Source organism: Somniosus microcephalus, chromosome 5 (genome assembly GCF_052327205.1).
Source record: "Somniosus microcephalus isolate GS21.2 chromosome 5, FLI_Smic_1.0, whole genome shotgun sequence".
Classification (NCBI taxonomy): Eukaryota; Metazoa; Chordata; class Chondrichthyes; order Squaliformes; family Somniosidae; genus Somniosus; species Somniosus microcephalus.
Genome location: NC_140991.1, coordinates 62,668,084 through 62,690,513, shown reverse-complemented (window position 1 = coordinate 62,690,513; position 22,430 = coordinate 62,668,084). Strand labels below are relative to the sequence as shown.

The following is a 22,430-nucleotide window of genomic DNA, read 5'->3' as shown; positions in this document are numbered from 1 at the left end:
CTACATGTAGGCCCAGCCATCCAAATATGCCAACTAAACATCGAAGGCATCTCGTTCAAAATGCGAATACCTCAAAAGGTTACTGATGAAACACAACGTCGATGTCCTGGTGCTTCAAGAAACACACATCGAACACATCCACCAATTCGACACAAGAGGACGGATCACAGGTTTTGACCGAATCGCTTTCAATAACCACGCCAAACATGGCCTGGTGTGCTATGTTGAACAAGGCACCGAATGCTGCACTGAACTCGAGCATACCAGTACAGCCGGAGTTTTCACTACAGCAATACGCGTAGGAGAGCTAACAATCGCCAAGGTCTACAAACCACCACTCGTACAGTGGCCTGACTCACCGCTGCCTCTTAGATAACTAGCCATCCATCTCTGAGACTTTAACAGCCACCACACAATGGGGTGCTATGCAGATGCCAACTATAATGGAGAAGCAATTGTACAGTGGGCTTCATGAGAGAATAAATTCCTCCAAAGATTGAGGTACGTTTCATACGCCAAGGTGGCAGAGAGAATATAGCCCAGACCTATGTTTCCTCTCAAAAGGCAGCAAAGGAAACCCAATCATCGCCTCCAGAACTGTTCTAGACGATTTCCCCAGTCAACACAGGCCCTCAATCATCAACGCTGGCATCGAAATTCCTGTCATTACATGAACACCGGAACCACGATGGAACTTCAAAAAAGCAGACTGGGAAACCTTCCAAAGGTCAGTTGACATGAACATCAGATGGATTCCACCAACCACTAATGCCTTGAACAGATTTATGAGAATTATTAAAGCTGCCACAAAACGCAGTATACCTCAGGGGTTTAGAATGACACATATTCCTTGTTTGATGGAAGAAAGAGAGGCTCTCTGCCAGGAGTATTCGTTGAACAAGAACCCAGCCACAGCCACCGTAATGCTGGCGTCCTTGAACTCAGTGAGACACGAAAAGTATTAGAGCCTTGTGGAGAAGTAACTTCACTCACTCCAGCAGGAATGTATGGGCCCTGCTCCGTCAACTTGGCGGGGCAAACCCCACCTATAAACACATGACGACCATCAGAGCGGACGGCATTGCATCCCACTTGATACAAACATCAAAGGCTCCGGTGGACAAAGAATTTCGACGCCAAGTGAAGCGGCAGCTTTCGACAAACTTGATGGCAGCAGCAAGATTGTCAACTATGTCTGATTCATTCACCTTGGACGAACTAAATGCAGCCCTGTCAACAACCAAATCTGGAAAAGCTGCTGGTCCAGATGGTGTTTACCCAGAATTCCTAAAAGCACTGGGACCCAAAGCGAAGAGATGATTCACCTTCTTCTCTGAGGTACTGGCAACTGGTAAAATTCCACCTATTTGGAGGGAGACTAAAATAATTGCCCTCCTGAAGTAGGGGAAGAATGCTTGTGAAGCCTCCCACTCCTTACTTTGCACTTGTTATAAAGTGCTGGAGAGGTTACTGCTCCATAGACGAGCCCCCATCATCGAGCCAATCATTTCTATGGAGCAAGCGGGCTTCCGGAGCAGCAGTCACTGCTGCGACCAAGTGGTAGCTTTAACGACGCACATCGAAGCAGGCTTCCAGCACCAGCTCAAGACCGCCGTAGCACTCGTGAACCTGTCAGTGGCATATGACATAGTATGGAAGCATGGACTGCTTTTCAAGCTCTCCACCATTTTACCCTGCAGAACAATGATCCATCTTCTCAACTCCATGCTTAGCAACCAATGCTTCGGTGTACACTCTGGCACCCAGAAGAGCAGATATAGGACATTAAACAATAGACTCATGTTATTCAACGTGTACACCAGTGACCTGCTGAAACAGAGTCCCGCAAGTTCGTATATGCTGATGACATTGCCTTGGCCATGCAAAACATTAATAAGTTCATCACCGAACAGACCCTAACGAGTGATTTACAGAGGGTGGAGGCCTACTTCCGCCGATGGCGACTTCGGCCAAACCCGCAAAAGACCGTCACCTCGACATTCCACCTCAACACCCATCAAACAAACCAAGCTTTGAAAGTTTCCTTTTGCGGCGCAGAGGTAAACCATGCCAAAAAAAACTCCGATGTAGGAGTCACGCTTGATTGCACCCAGTCATATAGACAACATCTCCAGAACCTTGGGAAGAAACTAAAGAGTAGGGTCAACTTGATACAGAAACTCGCCAGATCCACATGGGGAGCAGACGCTCAAACTCTCCGTATGGCAGCACTCGCCCTAGTGTACTCTACAGTGGAGTACTGCTCTCCGGCATGGCTTTCAAGTCCGCATGTCAAATCCGTTCATGTCCAGCTGAATTCTACTGTGAGAATTATCACCGGTACGCTTTTATGGACATCAACACCTTTGCTGTCCGTGCTAGCAAACATCGTACCACCACACCTAGGCCGCGAATATGCAGTCTCTGGAGAATACAACCGCTGCACCAGCAAAGACATGCCGATCCAGGCCGACTTGAACAACCTGCCACCAAATAGTCTCAAATCTAGAAGGCCATTTTGGACCGTCACCAAAGCCCTTCAGCGATTTCCCCTTAGCCTTGATAACCGATGGCGAAATACTTGGAAGAACTGTGACATACAGAATGGATTCCTTATAGATGACCCCACAGTCCAACTTGAAAGATCAAAACTTCCTCACAAACAGTGGACAACCATCAACCGCCTGGTCATGGTAGATGCTGCCACCTTCTCCATAAATGGAAGATTAAAGCATCCCCATCATGCATCTGTCGAGCTCCAAATCAGACCCTGGAGCACATCATTGAGCACTGTCCTCCGAGGAAATTTACAGGCAGCCTACAAGATATCCATGCTGTTACACCGGAAGCTTTGGCCTGGATATCCAACTTAGATATTGACATTTGATTTGCTACTACCATACAAAAGAAGCTTTATCAACTTGTCCTGCCACCTTCAAAGATTTGTGCGTGAAATCTGCCCGTGGGTGAGAAGAACACCCCTGAACTCTAGGGAAACAAATCGAGTCTCGCCACACCTCCAAACCCAAGAGTCGCAGCGTTTGTGGTTCCCCCTTGCTGAAATAATTTCCCTGCTTTTGCTCCCTCTGCCTGCAACTTTATCCATTCCCCCTTTTCCTTATGCTTGTGCTGCTCCTTCTCTCACCTGTCCTGGTCCAAATATCCTCGTCTTTAACCTTGCTTGACCTGAATACTGCATTTGCGCTCAACTTCCCAAGTACAAATTGACCCACTTACTATCCAAGGTGGATTTACATTCCTTAGTTAATTTTTTTTTGTTTTAATTTCAATTTACCTGCTTAATCTTTATAAGAAAAAAAAGTCATCTCGTTCGATTGCATCGTTTTACCCATTACAATTATTTGTAAATTTTCTTCCTGGTTGCCATGGTGCATTCTGGTTTTTCAGTTTCGAAAGAGCAGGGTGCAAACCTTAACTCCCATGATAAATGTTACTCACGCACACAATTGATCGATAAGAGCTGGAAATCCCAAGCTCAAGTGAGTATGTGGCTGTATCTCAATTGTCATGTGGTGTATACCATAGCAGCACTGTGTAAAAACAAACTGCATGATCCATTTCTTTCATTACAGAATTTGTGCACAGGAGCACCAGTATCCAAGGTGAAATGTCGAACTCTGGGGCAAAAGCATAATGCAGGCCCCTGGGTCCACAGAAACACAGGTCTCTAAAAATAAATAGTGTTATAATGAGTTTTTCAGCTACGTGGCCAACTTTAATGCAAATTGTTAAATATTCACTGTTCCATCTATTATCTTTGAACTTTATTTTCAGATTGATCAGAAATAACAATGGCAGCTGGAACGACGATAAACAAATCCAGCATGGACATATTTCTGCAACGTTCCAGATTTTGTGCGTGACTTGCTATGCACAAGATATTGCGCGCGCGTGCACACACACACACACACACACACACACACACATACACACATACCCATTGGTCACTAACACAACTCATCTACTAAATTGGAAAGTTCTGTTAATCTCGCCTTCACTTTCTCCTACCCATGCTGGCAAACTGCCCCAAACCATGCCATTTTCCACAAATGCATTGATGTATGAAAGTTTTAGGATATGCTCGAGTGTCCTTTCCACAAGGCATGAAACAAAAAGTTATCTTTAGATTTGCATGCTGTAAATGGCAGTACAAATGTGTCACAAGATAATCTTGTATGGAATGGCTAAGAATGACCTAAATCCAATGAGTAGAACTGCATTTGGGGGACTAAAAAGGCTGCCGATTAAACCAGTTCTCTTATCACAAAACTTTGAACCAAACGAGTTTCTACCAAATGACTGAACAGCAACAGGTGTATGGTGAAGGATCATCAGACACTGGAGGACTCAGATTTCATTTGAACGAGGAGTGAGAAATTGATGAACAATTTTAAACTGGATGTGGAAAAAGCATCTCTGATGCTTGCATCTGCAAATACTAATAGGAGCACTGATATTTGAAGCCAAGAACATAAAAAATTAAAAAGGTCAAATAAATACCCAAACTGCCCAAGACTGAACCAAACTTGTTTCCCACCTCTGGAACATGCAGTTACAATTGCATTAATTCTGATATATCGCAAAGGTCAGCAAGGCTATAAAGTCTGCACCAGCACTTTAACCTGTTGCGGCACATGTGACATTTTAGTTGCACAAGTAGCATTTAGTAGAAAAATTGACTATTCTCAGCATCAGTCACCAGATTTCACCTGCATACTCAAAATCAATTGCCTCAGTAGTCTTTGTGGTTTCATCTGCACAGAAAGGCGACAGTTAACTCTTTTCCAAAAGATAAAATGTAAAAAAAGTTAAATACTGCGGGGATGCTCGAAATCTGAAATAAACACAGAAAATGTTGGAAATACTCAGCAGGACAGGCAGCATCGGTGGAGAGAAATAGAGTTAACGTTTCAGGTCGATTATATTTTATCACTTCTGTTGAAAGGTTAAGTCATTTCTAACAGCAAGTACAAAGGTATGCATAAGGAACAGCTGAAGAATTGAAGAAAAAAAATGTGGCCATATTTAACACATTTTAAAGTTTGAAAGCAAGGAGATCTAAAAGGCAAGAAAACAAATATTAAATTTTTTCTTAATGAAATTCTTTCACTTCTGTAACAAGAAAAAATTAAATTTTCATGAGATTTTAAAAATAGAGATATATTTGTGGCCCTGAAAGTACGTAACATTACTGCACTAAGAGTGGTAATTTTCTTCTCCAATTCCATGCAGCTATTTCTCAATCTCAGTTGGTCTTTCTGGAGAGGAATTTACAGCTCAAGATTAGACGCCAAAAACAAGTCAAGTTGCTGTGCTCTCAAACACCTCCCACCACCCAGATAAAGCATGGTTCAACTCAGTATCACTAATTAGGCCATCTCTGAAGGTTTTAGGCATCCTGCTTTCAAAAGTAGGGCATTGATGCATTGCAGAGACTTCTAAAGATTAACGAGAATGATACCAGGCCTCAGGGCTCTAAGTTGAGGAGACAAAATTGAACACATCATTGACGAAACATTAGGAACATGATCCAGGTTCGTGAAACACTGATGGGCAGGTAGATATGAGCAGATTAATTTAGATTGCAAGCATAGAAATAGCAAGCATCAGTTTAAAATTATTTGAAGTCACGTTAGAAGTAAAAAAGAAATACTTTTCTGAATAGATAGCTGCAAAAAAATTTCAGCAAAAGCAGTGATTGCGCATATTCTTTTTTTTTTTTTAAAAAGGAGAGCTGGCTTGAAAGTTTCAAGCTAAGGACAGTCAGACATGATCTAAATACATCACAATGGATCCTGTGTTGTTGGGAACATGAGAATGTCATCTGTAAGAACCGGATAATGCTGAATAATGAAGCTACAAGATTAGAGAGATCTCTGGTTTAGCTCCAGTACTATGGCGGCGGGGGGGGGGGGGGGGGGGAGCAGAAAAGGGGAAAATTTCACTTGATTCAAGAAATTAAGGCCAACAATGCATACTGTGAAAAGAATAGGGTTGAGAGACCAAACCGCTTTGACCCATTCCATGGATTTTGTTTTTAATGACCAAGACTTGCACAGCACATGGACCAGGACCTGATCGTTTCCACCTCAAGGTACTAAAAATCATAATTTATATTGAAGATTTAGACTTTGGAATCAAAAACACAATTTCTAAATTTGCAAACGACACCAAATTGAGAGGGATAGTCAACACGGAGGAGGACTGTAACAAATTACAAGAAAACATTAATAAACTTGAAGAATGGGCATAAGTGTGAGAGATTACATTTTGCCAAGAAAAATAAGGAAGAGGTCACATATTACTTAGAAAATAAGAATCTAAATGGTGTAGAAGAGCAAAAGGATCTCCAAGTACAAATACACAAACTTCTAAACTTAAGGGAATACAAGGCAAGTTTTTGCAACCTGTTCCCCATTTAATACTTTAAGCCTGGTGTCCAAGGCCTATATATTTTTCCTCAGTTTCAATGCCTAAACTTAACAGTACTCCAGATGGGGTCTGACCAATTCTCTGTACAACTGAAGCATAACTTCCTCACTTTTGAATTCCAACCCCTTTTGAGATAAAGGCCAATATTCCATTCGTTTTTGTTTATTTTGTGCCTGTCCACTAGCTTTTAGTGATTTATATACATGACTCCTAATTCCTTGGATCCTCCACATCTCCTACTCTCTCAACATTAAGAAAATGTTCTATGTTCCTTGATAATTTCATTTCATAGTTCCTCTTTGCCTTCCTAATTGTTTTTTTGACTTCTCTCCTCGTCTCTATGTCCATTGTCTTGCTCTCCTCTGCTATCCATGTATGTCCCTTTCCTTACCCTCAATTTTTCCCTCATGTCTTTATTCATCCATGTTTAGTTTGTTCATTTTTTAGCAGAATATCTATTCCTAGGCTCTGCTGAACATTTTTTTATGTTTTCCATTGCGGTTATACATTATTGTTTGCCAATATTGTTGTCCATTTTATTTTTCCCAAGTTCTATTCTCAGCCCCTCCAAATCAACTTTTCTCGAATCTATTACCCTGGTATTTGTCATGCTTATGTCCTTCTCAATTATTATCCTAATCTGTATGTTATGGTCACTATTACATGTTCCCCATCTCTTACTCCTCCTATCTGCTCCGGTTCATTCCCCATCACCAAATACAGTAGCGAATCCTTCTTTGTTGGGCTTCTTACGTGCTGGGCTAGAAAGGAGTCATCTACACATTGTAGGAACTCCATTCCATTATCCCCTTAAACTACCTCTTCCGGCCAATTAATTTGGGGGTAGTTGAAATCCCCCATGAGTATTACTTTATGTTTGTTACTCATTTCCCCAATTTGTTTGCATATTTCTTCCTCCACCTCCCTTCCACTATTAGGTGGTTTGTAGACTACTCCTATTAGCGTGATTGATCCTTTTTATCTCATCTCTGTCCACATGGATTCTATTTCTGTCTTACTGATGGCTGCGTTACTTTTTTCTACTGCAATTATGTTATCACTAATAAATAAGCTATTCCACCTCCCATTTTTCCCAATATGTTATACCCTGCAATATTTAATTCCTAGTCCTTAATTTTCTGTAGCCATGTCTCAGTAATCCTGACTATATCTGGTTCCTCGCAACGTATTATTGCCTCCAGTTCCCCTATTTGATTCTGGGCACTGTATGCATTGCAGTACAGACAGTTTAACTCATTTTTAATGGCAGTTCTTCTCACTTTATTTTTTACCATCTATTTACACTCCTCTTCTATAACTAGTTATTCCCTGGCCATTTAGATCCTCTCCTAGTTTAGTCTGTCGCATGCTCTCCTTTCCTGTTTGGTTTATATTCAAGCTTATTTCATTTCTTGTAGATCCCTCCCCTCCATCTCGGAACTCTCACCCAAAATGTTGTGTATGTTGGGTCGATTGAAATTTTCAAGAATGAGATTGATTGATTTTTGTTAGGTAAGAGTATAAAGGAATATGGAACAAAGATGGGTAAATGGAATTAAGGTACAGATTCGCCATATTCTCAATGATTGAACAGGCTCGAGGGACTAAATGGCCTACTCCTGTTCCTATGCAGGGAACAAAAAAGGAAAATGTGGTTAGATAATTAATGGAGGGGGAAATGGATTTCAAAACATACGAGACTTTCTGAAGTTGGCCCACAATTTTGAAGGAATGTAAACTGTTTGGATTTTTTTTTAATAATCAGTAATTGAATTATACCTTCATCCAATTTTCTATAGTTGTTTCTTCAAGTTGCCACCCACCCACCCCCAATTATAGTTATCAGGAGGCATTTATCAAGCAATGCGTTCTAATCTTTAAAATGGTTATTTCCAAATGCATTCAGTTCTGCAGTACCTGTTGCCACAACAACAGTAGTCATTATTTTTGCTTTTTCAGTCAAGCCTCATTACAGATTCGTGAGGACTGATAAAAATGGTCTCTAAAGGGGCCTGTTTATCAAGATTTGAGCTCTGCTACCAACGATAATGGCAGTTGAGCCAGGACAAGGGTTTAAAAAGGGAAATAAACCTGATCTCCCCTTAACCTTCTCTGTATAACAAGGAAATAAACCTGCAAGTCACATTTGAAGCTTTTTTCATTACTTCGTCACATCCCGTTTAATAGGTTTTTCATATTACACGAGCATTCATTATTCAGAAATTGCAGCAAAATTTTATGATGGATGATTCAGTTTTCAAGATTTCAGTGTCCTTTAATATCCTTTTTAAAACTTAAACCTATTTTCACCAACGCCCTTTAAAAAAAGTAAAAGCACCACTTCGAAGAATAATTATTTGACTGAAGTATTTGATAAAGTATAAAAATATTCTAGATATGAGCAACTGCATTGCAACAGTTACAAATAGAAATATGTTGGGATTTTAGAATGACATGACAGACAACAAACATTGAGTAACAGAAGCAGAGCTATGCTTCACCGGGCAAAATTAATAAAACCCACTAAGCAGCCAAAAAGGCAGTCCTTTTATGTTACAAACGTCTCCACGTACATTTCTCCAATGCCAAGAATTTCAGTTCTGTTCCATTCACCAACTTCCATTACGTACCTGGGCCTTATCTGAAAGGTGGAAGCAGTTCAACCAAGTAACACACCCCCAGAAAGCACAAATGTTACACTGATGGATGACAACTCTTGGAATGCAGTTTCACCTTGCTAATACACTACTGGGTACGGAGGCTGAGATCACAGCAAAACTAACATTTCACAGAGCATGCCATCAATCTCAACTACGAACAAAAACAAACCTGGATTTATATCACAGCTTTCATTGGTTTAGATTGTCCAAAAGTTCTTTACAGCCCATTAAATACTTCTGAAATGCAGTCTACTTTATTATGTAGGCAACACTATAAACAACATGGGCACAGTAAGACCCCACAACAGCAAGAGAGGTAACTGAGCCGTTAGTCTCTCTTTGATAGTGTTGATTGAGGGAGATGCACTGACCAGGGCAACTCCCTATCCGCTTGGAATAAAAACTCAACAGGAAGAGGAGAACTTAGATTCAAACCATGCACAGAATACAGAACCTCGGACAATACACCCAGGGCCCGAGGAACGCAGAGGGATGATGTCCAGCAGCCACAACCAGATATGGGACCCTTGCCAGAGGGCAGTTCCAGCAAAGCACAGTATATTGTGATATTATGCGCTTTATTATTAATGCAGTATGTAAATATTCTACAGGCCGATTTCTGCATGCATTTTACTACGTTTGTGATTTAATGGACTGGTGGGGGAGGGGTGGCAGGGAGGTTGTACAGTCGAGTGCGAAATGTTCTTGGTGCCCTAAGAATTCTTAATCCTACTTTTGAGGACAGCACTCCCTCAGTAGTGAAGTGTCAGCCCAAGTCCCAGAGTGGGTTATGTACCCACAACCTTCTGGAGGCAAGAGTGCTGCCAACTGAGGCAAAACTGACACTGATGCTTTAAGATTTTCTGTGTTTACAAACCAATTTATTCCACCAGATACAAGCTCATCATTGCAAAACAAATCCAAATAAACAAAGTAATTATGTCTTACCATGTCCCCATCTTATCGTGCAGTACACAGGTTTTAATTTTAATCTTTACCCAACCTCCTCCTCCAGTACCTCTCTGTACTTGGCTTCCAACTTCCTCCCCACAACTCCATTACTTAGCTCTGAATGGGACCATACCGAAGATAATAATGCTCTAGACCCGAATAGCTATGTCTTAATGCCATGACAGATCAGTTTTTGGTCTTAAAAATCATAATCCAAAATGGCTGGTGCATATTCAACAGGAACTGCTTAAGAAACTCATTTGGAGCATCAGAAATGTACTAACACTGTTCATTAACATAGCTTCATAGAATCAGAGAAAGTGACAGCACAGGAGGCTGCTATTTGGCTTGCTGTGCCTACGCTGGCTCTTTGAAAGAGCAGTCATGCTTAGTTCCCACATCCCTCTTTTTGTCTGAAAACCCTGTAAGTTCCTCATTCTCAAGTACCTGTCCAACTCACTTTTAAAATTATTTATGGAATCAGCTTCCTCCACCTTTTGAGGTTGAGCGTTCCAGATCCCGACAACTTAGTGAAAATAGGTCTCCTCATTTCCCCTCTAGATCTTTTGCCAATGATTTTAAATCGATGACCTCTGGTTATTGACCCACTCGCCAGATTGAAGTTTTTCTCCATCTATTCTAGCAAAACCTCTCATCATCTTGAAAACCTCTATTAGGTCGCCTCTTAACTTTCTCTGTTTCAAAGAGAACAGTCCTAACTTTTCCAACCTCTCCTAATAACTGAAGTCCCTTGTCCCTGGTAGCATCCTGGTAAACCTCCTCTGGACCCTTTCTAAGGGCTTCACATCTTTGCTGATGTGTGGTGCCCAGAATAGTCAACAGTACTTCAGCTTCATGTGGAGCATGATTGGAAAATAAAACAGGCAGAGTTGGCCTCTTCCAAAATTCCATTTTTTTTTTTCTTCGCTGCCAATTCTTACCCTCGCTTACTCTCGTGAAGGCTACAACTTCTTGCTTTGGTACAGTTTCACTAATACCAGATGCCCTCCAGTATCGCACTGAAGTGATTTCACCAGCTATCCCAAGAAGCGTCTCTCCCACAGGGTCACAGGCACACTGGTTGATTTTCCTCTTCCCAATCGAAGGACACAAAGGTGAATTTTAATGTTATACCACCAACCCTGCAGAGATCAGCTGACTAAGCACAAACCAGGAATTGAACTTGGCATCTTCCTACAGAACCTTACAACACAGAAAGAGGCTTACATGTCCGTGTCAGCACTTTATTAGAACAATCCAAAACTCAAATCGTACAAGCCTCGCCCCATAGCCCTGCTTCTTTGTCTATGGTTTAGCTGCTCACTTGCTGAACCACTGGAAAGGGATGGGGGAAGCAGGAGAATGGCCACTTGAAATGTATGAATATAGATTTGCACGATTCCAAATCACAAGAATAGTAGCTGCTGAGACAGCCTCCGACACATTTCAGCCGTTAACCAACATAAATGTCATCTGGTACCACAACTCTAAAGAAATTATATGCATAATTTACTGTTCTGTTAGTCATACAGTATTTCAAGACATCAAATTACACAGCTGTCATCACTTGCTGTATTATGTACTGCTGGGGAAACCCTTTGCGATCTTTTTAGTTGGAGATTTTCAATACGTTTTATATAGAGCATTTTCTGTCCTTTCAGAAGCAAAAGGGCATCTGGTCAAATTAAGATATGCCTGTCAATTAACTCAGAATACCTTTCGTATTGGGTCTGCATACAGAGTCTCTGTAGTATAGGTTTCAGAAATTATGTTTCCTTGAGTTAAAGTAGGCAACTTAGTTACAATTTTAATTATTTGTTCAAAGGTAATGCTGCCATGGCCACATTCACAGTCCAGAACTCATGCAAAAAAAAAAAAAATCTTGTTTTGTAGTAATTGTTTTACAACTGTGGATTAAACGCAACATCAGAGACATCGAGACTCAACCCGCTACTGTGGGACTGGAGTCTTATGTGACCAGACGAGACAGGGATGGCTGAAATAACAACAGAAAATGCTGGAAACACTCAGCAGGCCAGGCAGCATCCGTGGAGGGAGAAACAGAGTTAACGTTTCAGGTCTGGAACCCTTCATCAGAACTGGAGAAGGCTAGAGATGTCACAGATTTTAAGCAGGCACCCGTTACATCTCCAGCCTTCTCCAGTTCTGATGAAGGGTCCCAGACCTGAAACGTTAACTCTGTTTCTCTCTCCACGGATGCTGCCTGGCCTGCTGAGTGTTTCCAGCATTTTCTGTTATTTCAGATTTCCAGCATCCGCAGTATTTTGCTATTAGACAGGGGTGGCAATTCCCATCGCTGAAGAGCAAGTCAATCAATTGGGTTTTTAAGAAAATCTGGCATATTTCATTGTAACTTTTTCTGGTGCTAGTCCACAATCTGCAAGTGTTATTGATTTCAGTTTCACAACTTGGCATGGTGGGATTTGAATTCACGTCAGCACCGTAACCACTACACCAGCAACAGGACACTTGGAAAATCACAATATGATTAGGCAGAATCAACATGATTTTATAAAAGACTTGTCAGACATGATTTTTCTATTAAAGTTTTTTTTTTTTTTTTTTTTGAGGGTGTAGTGAGCAGGGTAGATGAGGGGGAACCAGTGGATACAGCATATTTCGATTTTCAGAAGGCATTTGATAATGTGCCACACGAGAAGTTGTTAAACAAGATCAGGGCTCATGGGAATGAGGTTAATATATTACCATAGATTGAGGATTAGTTAATGGACAGAAAACAGAGAGCAGGAATAAACGGGTCATTTACAGGATGGCAGGGTGTAACTAGGGGAGTGCTGCAAGGATCAGAGCTTGGGCCTCAGCTATTTACAATTTATATCAATAACTTAGATGAGGGGGCCGAGTGTAATATATCCAAGTTTGCTGACGATACAAAGCTAGGTAGGAAAGTAGGCGGCATCTATTTGCAACACCAGATTTCTCATTGGCCGCTTGGAGAACACGACACACCCAACAGTTGGTCTGGAATGTGTAATTTGATCCTGCCTGCTGTCGACAACCCCGCAAAGTGTAATTTGATTCAGTCTTGCAGACGACAGAATGTGGAAGTACAGTTAGCTTTGTGAAGATCCGCTGTTAATAGTATTCTGCAATTGTAATTATAGTTGTTCTTGGCTGGTAAAATAAAAGACTTTAAACTCTAATTAGTGGGTTCATTAATTTTTTGGAGTATTACTTTTTTTTCCTTCTGGAAGTGATAAAAATTCCTTAATTCTGAATGAAAGGACTGTGTGTGTAGGGTTCTTGTGTGTCCACCCTTCTGACACACCAGCGAGTTCACAATGAGGAGAGGCTGTTCACCTGCTCCGTGTATGAGAAGGGATTCTCTAATTCATCCAGTTGGAAGAACGTGATCCACGTCCAACAGAGAGGGGAGGGGGAAGAACGCGATCCACACCTAAAAGAGCGGGGAGAACGTGATCAGTCTTCCCATCTGGATCACCTTTTTGCTCTCCTTCGTCGCCTCTTCAGATCAGGACAACGTTGTTAATCGCCATCCCCACTGTTCTCTTCGTGCTCCAATGCCCCCTGCCCCGCCGAGTTCCTGCTCTCCTCCCCCACTCAGAGTTCCTCACTCCACTCTCCCGGCTCATCCCTTCACCCACCCCACCCCCACCGCAAGCTCTTCTCTCCCCATTTCACGCAAGATACTCTAGCACCCCCACCTCCAAGCTCCTCTCCCTCCCGCCTCCGCTCACCCCCCGCTCCCGCACTCCCTCCCCCCCCCACCTTCGCTCTCCCTCCCTCCTCCGCTCCCGCTCTCCCTCCCACCCCCCCCCGCCTCCGCTCCCGCGCTCCCTCCCTCCTCCGCGCCCGCTCTCCCTCCCTCACCCCCCCGCCTCCGCCTCCGCTCCCCCTGCCTCCGCTCCCGCCCCCCGCCTCCCGCTCTCCGCCCCCCGCTCCCTCCGCTCCCGCGCTCCCCCCACCGCCTCCGCTCCCGCGCTCTCCCCCCCGCCTCCGCTCCCGCTCACCCCCCCCCCTCCGCTCCCGCCCGCTCTCCCCCCCCTCGTCTCCCCCCCTCGCCTCCGCTCCCTATCCCCCCCCCTCGCCTCCGCTCCCTCTCCCCCGCCCCCGCTCTCCCCCCCCGCCTCCGCTCCCGCACTCCCTCCCCTCCCGCCTCCGCTCCCCCTCCCACCCCCCCCGCTCCCCCTCCCCGCCTCCGCTCCCGCTCTCCCTCACCCCCACCCCCCCCACCCGCCTCCGCTCCCGCTCTCCCTCTCCCCCCCGGCCTCCTCTCCCCCACCCCTGCCCCCGCGCTCCCCCACCCCTGCCCCCGCGCTCCCCCACCCCTGCCCCCGCACTCCCTCCCCCCACGCCTCCGCTCCCGCTCTCCCTCCCTCCCGCCTCCGCTCTCCCTCCCTTCCCCCCGCCTCCGCTCCCCCTCCCACACCCCCCGCTCCCACACCCCCCGCCTCCGCTCCCGCTCCCCCGCCTCCGCTCCCCCTCCCTCACCCCCCCCCGCCTCCGCTCCCGCTCTCCCTCCCCCCCCGCCTCCGCTCCCGCTCTCCCTCCCTCCCCCGCCTCCGCTCCCGCTCTCCCTCCCTCCCTCCCCCCGCTCTCCCTCCCTCCCCCCGCTCCCACTCTCCCTCCCTCGCTCTCCCACCCCCCCGCCCCCACTCCACCTCCCACCTCTGCTCCCCCTCCCACCCCCCCGCCTCCGCTCTCTCTCCCTCCCCCGCCCCCCTCGCCACCGCTTCCGCCCGCCCTCCTTCTCCCCACCTCCGCTCCCGCCCTCCGTCTCCCCCGCGCCTCCGCTCCCTCTCCCCCCCCGCCTCCGCTCCCGCCCTCCCTCCGCCCCTCCCTCTCCCCCCCGCCTCCGCTCCCGCCCTCCCTCCCGCCCTCCCTCCCTCTCCCCCCCGCTCCCGCCCTCCCTCCGTCTCCCCCCCCGCCCTCCCTCTCCCCCCCACCTCCGCTCTCGCCCTCCCTCTCCCCCCCGCCTCCGCTCCCCCTCTCGCCCCCCCCCGCCTCCGCTCCCCCCCGCCTCCGCTCCCCCCCCGCCTCCGCTCCCCCTCTCGCCCCCCCCGCCTCCGCTCCCCCTCTCGCCCCCCCCGCCTCCGCTCCCCCTCTCGCCCCCCCCCCCGCCTCCGCTCCCCCTCTCGCCCCCCCCCGCCTCCGCTCCCCCCCGCCTCCGCTCCCCCCCCGCCTCCGCTCCCCCTCTCGCCCCCCCCCGCCTCCGCTCCCCCTCTCGCCCCCCCCGCCTCCGCTCCCCCTCTCGCCCCCCCCGCCTCCGCTCCCCCTCTCGCACCCCCCCCGCCTCCGCTCCCCCTCTCGCCCCCCCGCCTCTGCTCCCCCTCTCGCACCCCCCCTCTCCGCTCCCGCTCCCCCTCTCGCCCTCTCCCGCCCTCCTTCTCCCCACCTCCGCTCCCGCCCTCCGTCTCCCCCGCGCCTCCGCTCCCTCTCCCCCCCCCGCCCTCCCTCTCCCCCCCCCGCCTCCGCTCCCGCCCTCCCTCCCTCCGCCGCCCCTCCCTCTCCCCCCCGCCTCCACTCCCGCCCTCCCTCCCGCCCTCCGCTCCCGCCCTCCCTCCCTCTCCCCCCCGCTCCCTCCCTCCCTCCCTCTCCTCCCTCCCTCCCTCCCTCTCCCCCCCGCTCCCTCCCTCCCTCTCCCCCCCCGCCCTCCCTCCCGCTCCCCGCCCTCCCTCCCTCTCCCCCCCGCTCCCGCCCTCCGTCTCCCCCCCTCCCTCTCCCCCCCGCCCTCCCTCTCCCCACCTCCGCTCTCGCCCTCCCTCTCCCCCCCGCCTCCGCTCCCCCTCCCGCCTCCGCTCCCCCCTCTCGCACCCCCCCCCCGCCTCCGCTCCCCCTCTCGCCCCCCCCCCCGCCTCCGCTCCCCCTCTCGCCCCCCCCGCCTCCGCTCCCCCTCTCGCACCCCCCCCGCCTCCGCTCCCCCTCTCGCCCCCCCCCGCCTCCGCTCCCCCTCGCCTCCGCTCCCGCTCCCCCTCTCGCCCTCCCTCTCCCCCCCGCCTCCGCTCTCCCTCCGCCCTCCCTCCCCCCCGCTCTCCCTCTCCCCCCCGCCGCTCTCCCTCTCTGCCCCCCCACCCGCTGCCCCTCTCCCACCCCGCTCCACCCACCCCCCACCTCCGCTCCACCCACCCCCGCTCCACCCACCCCCGCTCTTCCCCTCCCCCCACCTCCGCTCTCTTCCGCTCCCCCCCTCCACTCTCTCCCTCCCCCCCCACCTCCACGCTCCTCTCTCTTTCCCCCCCCCGCCCCCCACCTCCACTCTCCCTCCCCAACCTCCGAGCTCCTCTCGCTTACCCCGCCCCGCCTCTGAGCTCCTTTCCCCTCTCTCTCTCCCCAATCTGATACCCTGACCTTCTCCACAGGGAGCAGAGGAAAGCGTGCCAGTTGAGGTTGCAAGCCACAGCAACTTCAGGTGAGCATGCGTGACCAGATCGAGTGCGCACGCGTAGTTCCAAACAGAGCCGCATGCGCAGAGGGACTCAGAACACTGTTGTAATAAACACCCCCGGGAAACTAAGCTGTGAGGAGGACGTGAAGAGGTTGCAAAGTGATTGGTTAAGTGATTGGACAAGGTGGTGGCAAATGAAGCATAACATCGGTAAGTGTGAAATTATGCACTTTGGTATAAAGAATGAAAAGCAGAATATTTTTTAAAAGGTGAAAGACTAGTAAATGTTCGGATTCAGAGGGATTTGGGGGTCCTTGTACACAAATCACAGAAAGTTAACATGCAGGTACAGCAAGCCATTAAAAGGGCAAATGGTTTGTTACCCTTTATTGTAAGGGGGTTGGAGTATAAGAGTAAGTAAGTGTTGCTGCAATTACATAGGGCTTTGGGGAGACCACACCTGGGAGTACAGTGCACAGTTTTTTTCTCCTTACCCAAGGAAGAATATACTTGCCTTATAAGGGGTGCAATGAAGGTTCACCAGATTGATTCCTGGGATAAGAGTGCTGTCCGATGAAAGAGATCAAGTAGAATAGGCCTATATTCTCTGGAGTTTAGAAAAATTAAGAGTTGATCTCATTGAAACATGCAAGATTCTATCAGGGCTTGACAGGCTGTTTTCCCCTGGCTGGAGAGTCTAGAACTAAGGGTAATAGTCTCAGGATAAGCGGTCGGCAATTTTGAACTGAGATGAGAAATTTCTTCACTCAGAGGGTTGTGAATGTTTGGAATTCTCTACCATGATCTTATTGAATGGTGGAGCAGGCTATTCCTGCTCCTATTTATGTTCTTATCTAATCAAGATTGGTTCTTAATACTGTGCAAACTATTGCATCTGAAAACAAGCACACACAAATTTTGCTAGGTATCCAAGAATTTACAGAAAAGCTGGGAAGACTGATCATCTTCGTGCCTCGTCACATCATAGAAATGTCTTAAAGCACTTAATACAAATAACTTTTGCAAAGTTAAAGTAGCCAGAACTAAGTTATGTTATTGGTGATGTTGGTTGATGGCAGAAGACTGGCCATCACACCAAGAATATTCCTCAATTTTCTTTGAACTTCACAGCAACTTAAACAAGCAAAGTTCTCATCTCATCCAAAAATGAGTGTCATCTTAGATTATGTGGATTTGAATTCACACCTTAGTGACTGCACTGCCAACGGAGCTAAAATGGCACTTGTGACGTCTCTCGACAAATCTATTGAAGCCCATTGGTGCATTTCAGTGCACTCAATGGTGCAGTAATTTTCAGTTTGCACAGGATCTCAATACATTATTAATGGAGCAATTTCCCTTAAATGCTTCTTCACAGAGTCCATTACATAAATGTTTCATGTAGAAGCATAATCTGTCCCAAAAGAAAATTTCATCTTTAGATACGGTGAAACAAGAAAACTTAGATTGGTTGGGCTACAACTTGCTCCTTCACTTTCTGCATGTTCCCTGACCTATGTCACAAAAAGTCTGTTTTTATATCCACCAGTTCCTGAAACCTCATTTGCAGTAACTGCCTGCATCTTGAAGAACTTCAGCTCAGAATTTTTGAGCTGGAGTCTCAGGTGCACACACTGCGGGGCATCAGGGATGGAGAGTGTACCCTGGACACTTTGATCCAGGAGGCAGTCACACCCCTTAGGTTAGGTAATGGTACAGGTCTGGTTAGTGGTCAGGAACAGGAGGGTGTGACTGCAACTCAAGCAGGTAAGGGGACCCCAGATGCTGGAGGAGACTCGGGGAAAAATTTGTTTGGTTTCCGCCAGTGGGGTGCAAAGCAACTAGCGCCCGGGGGCAGCGATCTTTGCGCCGCTCGTGAAACTGACCAGACATTTTGCGGCGGGGCTAAACACAACCACCACGATCGTCTGCGCCCGCAGATCGTGACATCAGTCGAGCATGCAACGCCCGGGACCGGATATTGAGTGACACCCCCTGCCTTACTGCCTGCCGCTAGCAACGACAGGTGAGGGGAGCGTTTTGCAGTCGGGAAGGGACTGGGGGAGCGCTATTTAAATGCGACCGCTTCCTGCCTTTTTTGTCGGCGACATTTTTGCACCATGCATGCTGAGAGAGAGAGAGAGAGAGAGAGAGACTGACTGACTGACTGACTTCTGGAGAGATTTAACGCTGTGTGAACGAGTTTTGGGTACTGAGCAGCACTTTGCAGGTTCATTTTGATTTGACCTTCCTTGCATCGATTTAGAAGAGACTTTGGGGGCTGCACTCAGCTCTTTCCCTCGGCCTCTCCATTGTTCTTTCCAGCAGATTTGATGTACAGGTGTCTCCAGGCCGAGACTCAAGGCTGCAATGAGCAGGGTGTGGATGGAGAGCAAGATCGATCCTCCCCTTTAAGAACTGGCCGGCGCCAGTGTGTCTATGTTCCATTGCTGACTGACATCACATGAGCTTCGCCAACGCTCTGAGGTAGCGCCTCGCTCCTCGGCGTTAGTGCCTTAACAAAGGTGCGTCGCGCCTGATTTAGCGCTCCAATCACCTCCAGAGGCAATAGAAGCCAAGTTTGCATTCGAAGACGATAATTAGCGCCAGGCGCTAAACTTTGCGCCCGGCCAATAATTGCGCCCCAAACGGGGCAATACCGAATTTCTCTCCCTCAGTCTTTGCCTTTGTCCAACAGGTATGAGGTTCTTGCTTCCTGTGGGGATGAGGGAAAAGCCTGTACAATGGATGAGCAGGCTGACCATGGCACCGTGGTGCAGGAGGCCATTCAAGTGCGGGGAGTGAAAAGGAATGTAGTTGTGGTAGGGGACAATATAGTCAAGGGGACAGATACTCTTCTCCATAGCCACGACCGCGAGCTCCGAAGGTTGCGTTGCCTGCCCGGTCCTAGAGTTAGAGATCTCCTCGCGGCTGGAGAAGAATTTGGAGTTTTGGGGGGGGGGGGGGGGGGGGGGGGTGGGGATCCAGTTGTCGTCGTCCACATAGGAACCAATGACATAGGTAGAACTAGGAATGAGGTTCTGCTGAGGGAGTTTGAGGAGCTCGGATCCAAATTAAAAAACAGAACCTCAAAAAGCTAATAATCTCTGGACTGGTACCTGAGCCACATGCAAATTGGCACAGGGACAAACAGATTAGAGGTTTAAATGTGTGGCTCAGGGTGGTGTAGGAGGAAAGGGTTTCAATTAATGGGGCACCAATTCCGTTGGGACAGGCGCCACTTAAACCAGGTTGGGACCAGTGTCCTGGCGAACCGAATAAATACGGCAGTGGACTGGGCTTGAAACTTGTGAAGGGGGGGGGGGGCGGCGGTGCGCAGGAGGATTCAGGGAAGAGTAAATTTAAAATCAGCGAGAGAAATGTCAAGGCTCTAGGGCAGAGTAGACTTTTGGGTAAAAATAAGCAGAGTGGGTCAGGAAGGGACAGAGAGGGTAACAAAGGTAATAAGGCATCAGGGAAAAAGAGAAATAAGTCAAAGTTAAAGGCACTACATCTGAATGCGTGAAGCATTCGCAACAAAATAGATGAATTAATAGCACAGATAGAAATTAACAAGTTTGATCCAATAGCCATAATGGAGACGTGGTTGCACAGTGGCCAAGGTTGGGAACTAAATATTCCAGGATACATAACTTTCAGAAGAGATAGGCAAAATGGAAAAGGAGGTGGGGTAACCCTGATAATAAAGGATGGGATAAAGACAGTAGAGAGAAAGGATCTTGGCTCTGAAAATCAAGAAGTAGAATCAGTTTGGGTGGAGCTAAGAAACAGCAAAGGGCAGAAAACATTGGTGGGAGTTGTTTATAGGCCCCCAAACAGTAGTTGTAATGTAGGGCAGAGTATAAATCAGGAAATTAGAGGTGCTTGTAACAAGGGTAATACAGTAATCATGGGGGACTATAATCTACATATAGACTAGGCAAACCAAATTTGTAGTAAAGGTGTGGAGGACGAATTCATGGAATGTATGCAAGATAGTTTTCTAGATCATTATGTTGAGGAACCAGCTAGGGAACAGGCTATTTTAGATCTAGTATTGTACAACATGAAAGGGTTAGTTAATAACCTTGTCGTAAAGGGGCTTTGAGGGAAGAGTGACCATAATATGATGGAATGTTATATTAAGTTTGAAAGTGACTTAAATCCAAAACTGGGGTCTTAAATCAAAACAAAGCAAACTACGTAGGTATGAGGGGCGAGTTGGCCAAAGTAGATTAGGAAACTACATTAATGGGTATGACGGTAGAGAAGCAATGACCAGCATTTAAAGAATTAATACATAATTTACAACAAATATACATTCCTTTAAGGCACAAAAAAACCCACAGGAAAAGTGGTCCAACCGTGCCTAACGAGAAGTTAGATAGTATTAGATCAAAGGAAGAAGCTTATATTGCTGCCAAAAAGAGTAGCAAGCCTGAAGATTGGGAGGATTTTAGAATTCAGCAAAAAAGAGGACCAAGAAATCGATAAAGGGGAAAAAAAAAAGAATATGATCGTAAACTAGCGAGAGTCATAAAAAGACTAAAAGCTTCTATAGGTATGTATAAAGGAAAAGTTTCGCGAAAGTAAATGTGGGTCCCTTACAGACTGAGACAGGAGAAATTATAATGGGGAATAAGGAAATGGCAGAGAAATTAAACAAATACTTTGGATCGGTCTTCACGGAAGACGGCGCAAAAAGCTTCCCAGATATAGTGGAGAACCAAGGGTCTTCCAGCAAGAATGAGGAACTGAAAGAAATTAGTATCAGTAAAAATGTAGTACTGGAGAAATTAATGGGACTGAATGCTGATAAATTCCCCAGGCCTGATGGCCTACATTCTAGGGTTTTGAAAAAGTTGGCCTACATCCTAGGCTTTTAAAAGAGTTGGCTATAGAGATAGTGGATGCATTGGTTGTTATTTTCCATAATTCCATAGATTCTGGAACGGTTCCCTGTGGATTGGAAGGTAGCAAATGTAACCCCACTATTTAAGAAAGGAGGGAGAGAGACAATGGGGAACTACAGACCAGTTAGCCTGACATGAGTAGTAGGGAAAATGTTAGAATCTATTATTAAGGACGTGGTAACAGGGCACTTACAAAATACCAGTAAGATTGGGCAGAGTCAACACGGATTTATGAAAGGGAAATAGTGTTTGACAAATCTGTTAGAATATTTTGAGGTTGCAACAAGCAGAATAGATATGGGGAAACCAGTAGATGTGGTGTATTTGGATTTTCAGAAGGCATTCAATAAAGGTGCCATACAATAGGTTATTAAACAAAATTAGGGCTTGTGGGATTGGGGGTAATATACTAGCATGGAATGAGGATTAGTTAGCGGACAGAAAACAGAGCAGGAATAAACGGGTCATTTTCGGGTTGGCAGGCTGTAACTGGTGGGGTACCACAAGGATCAGTGCTGGGGCCTCAGCTATTCACAATCGCTGTCAATGATTTGGATGAGGGGACCTATTGTAATATATCCAAGTTTGCTGATGATACAAAGCTGGGTGGGAATGTAAGTTGTGAAGAGGATGCAAGGAGGCTTCAAGGGGATATAGACAGGCTAGGTGAGTGGGCAAGAACATGGCAAATGGAATCATGTGGAGAAGTGTGAAGTTATCCACATTGGGAGGAAAAATAGAAAAGCAGAGTATTTTTTTTTAAATAGTGAGAGATTGGGAAATGTTGGAATTCAGAGGGACCTGGGTGTCCTTGTACACAAATCACTGAAAGTTAACATGCAGGTACAGCAAGCAATTAGGAAAGCAAATGGTATGTTGGCCTCCATTACAAGAGGATTTGAGTATAAGAGTAAAGACGTCTTACTGCAGGAATATAGGGCCCGGCTGAGACCACACTTGGGAGTATTGTGTACAGTTTTGGTCTCCTTACCTAAAGAAGGATATACTTGCCATAGAGGGAGTGCAACAAAGGTTCACCAGACTGGTTCCTGGTCCAAAGATGTG

At 46.9% G+C, this 22,430-nt stretch overlaps 1 protein-coding gene across 4 annotated transcripts in view; it reads right to left on the bottom strand.

The window, feature by feature from the left end:
* The window catches only part of mpp7a (MAGUK p55 scaffold protein 7a), a 550,968-nt gene that overhangs the window by 417,403 nt on the left and 111,135 nt on the right, over positions 1-22,430 (bottom strand). The window lies entirely within an intron of this gene.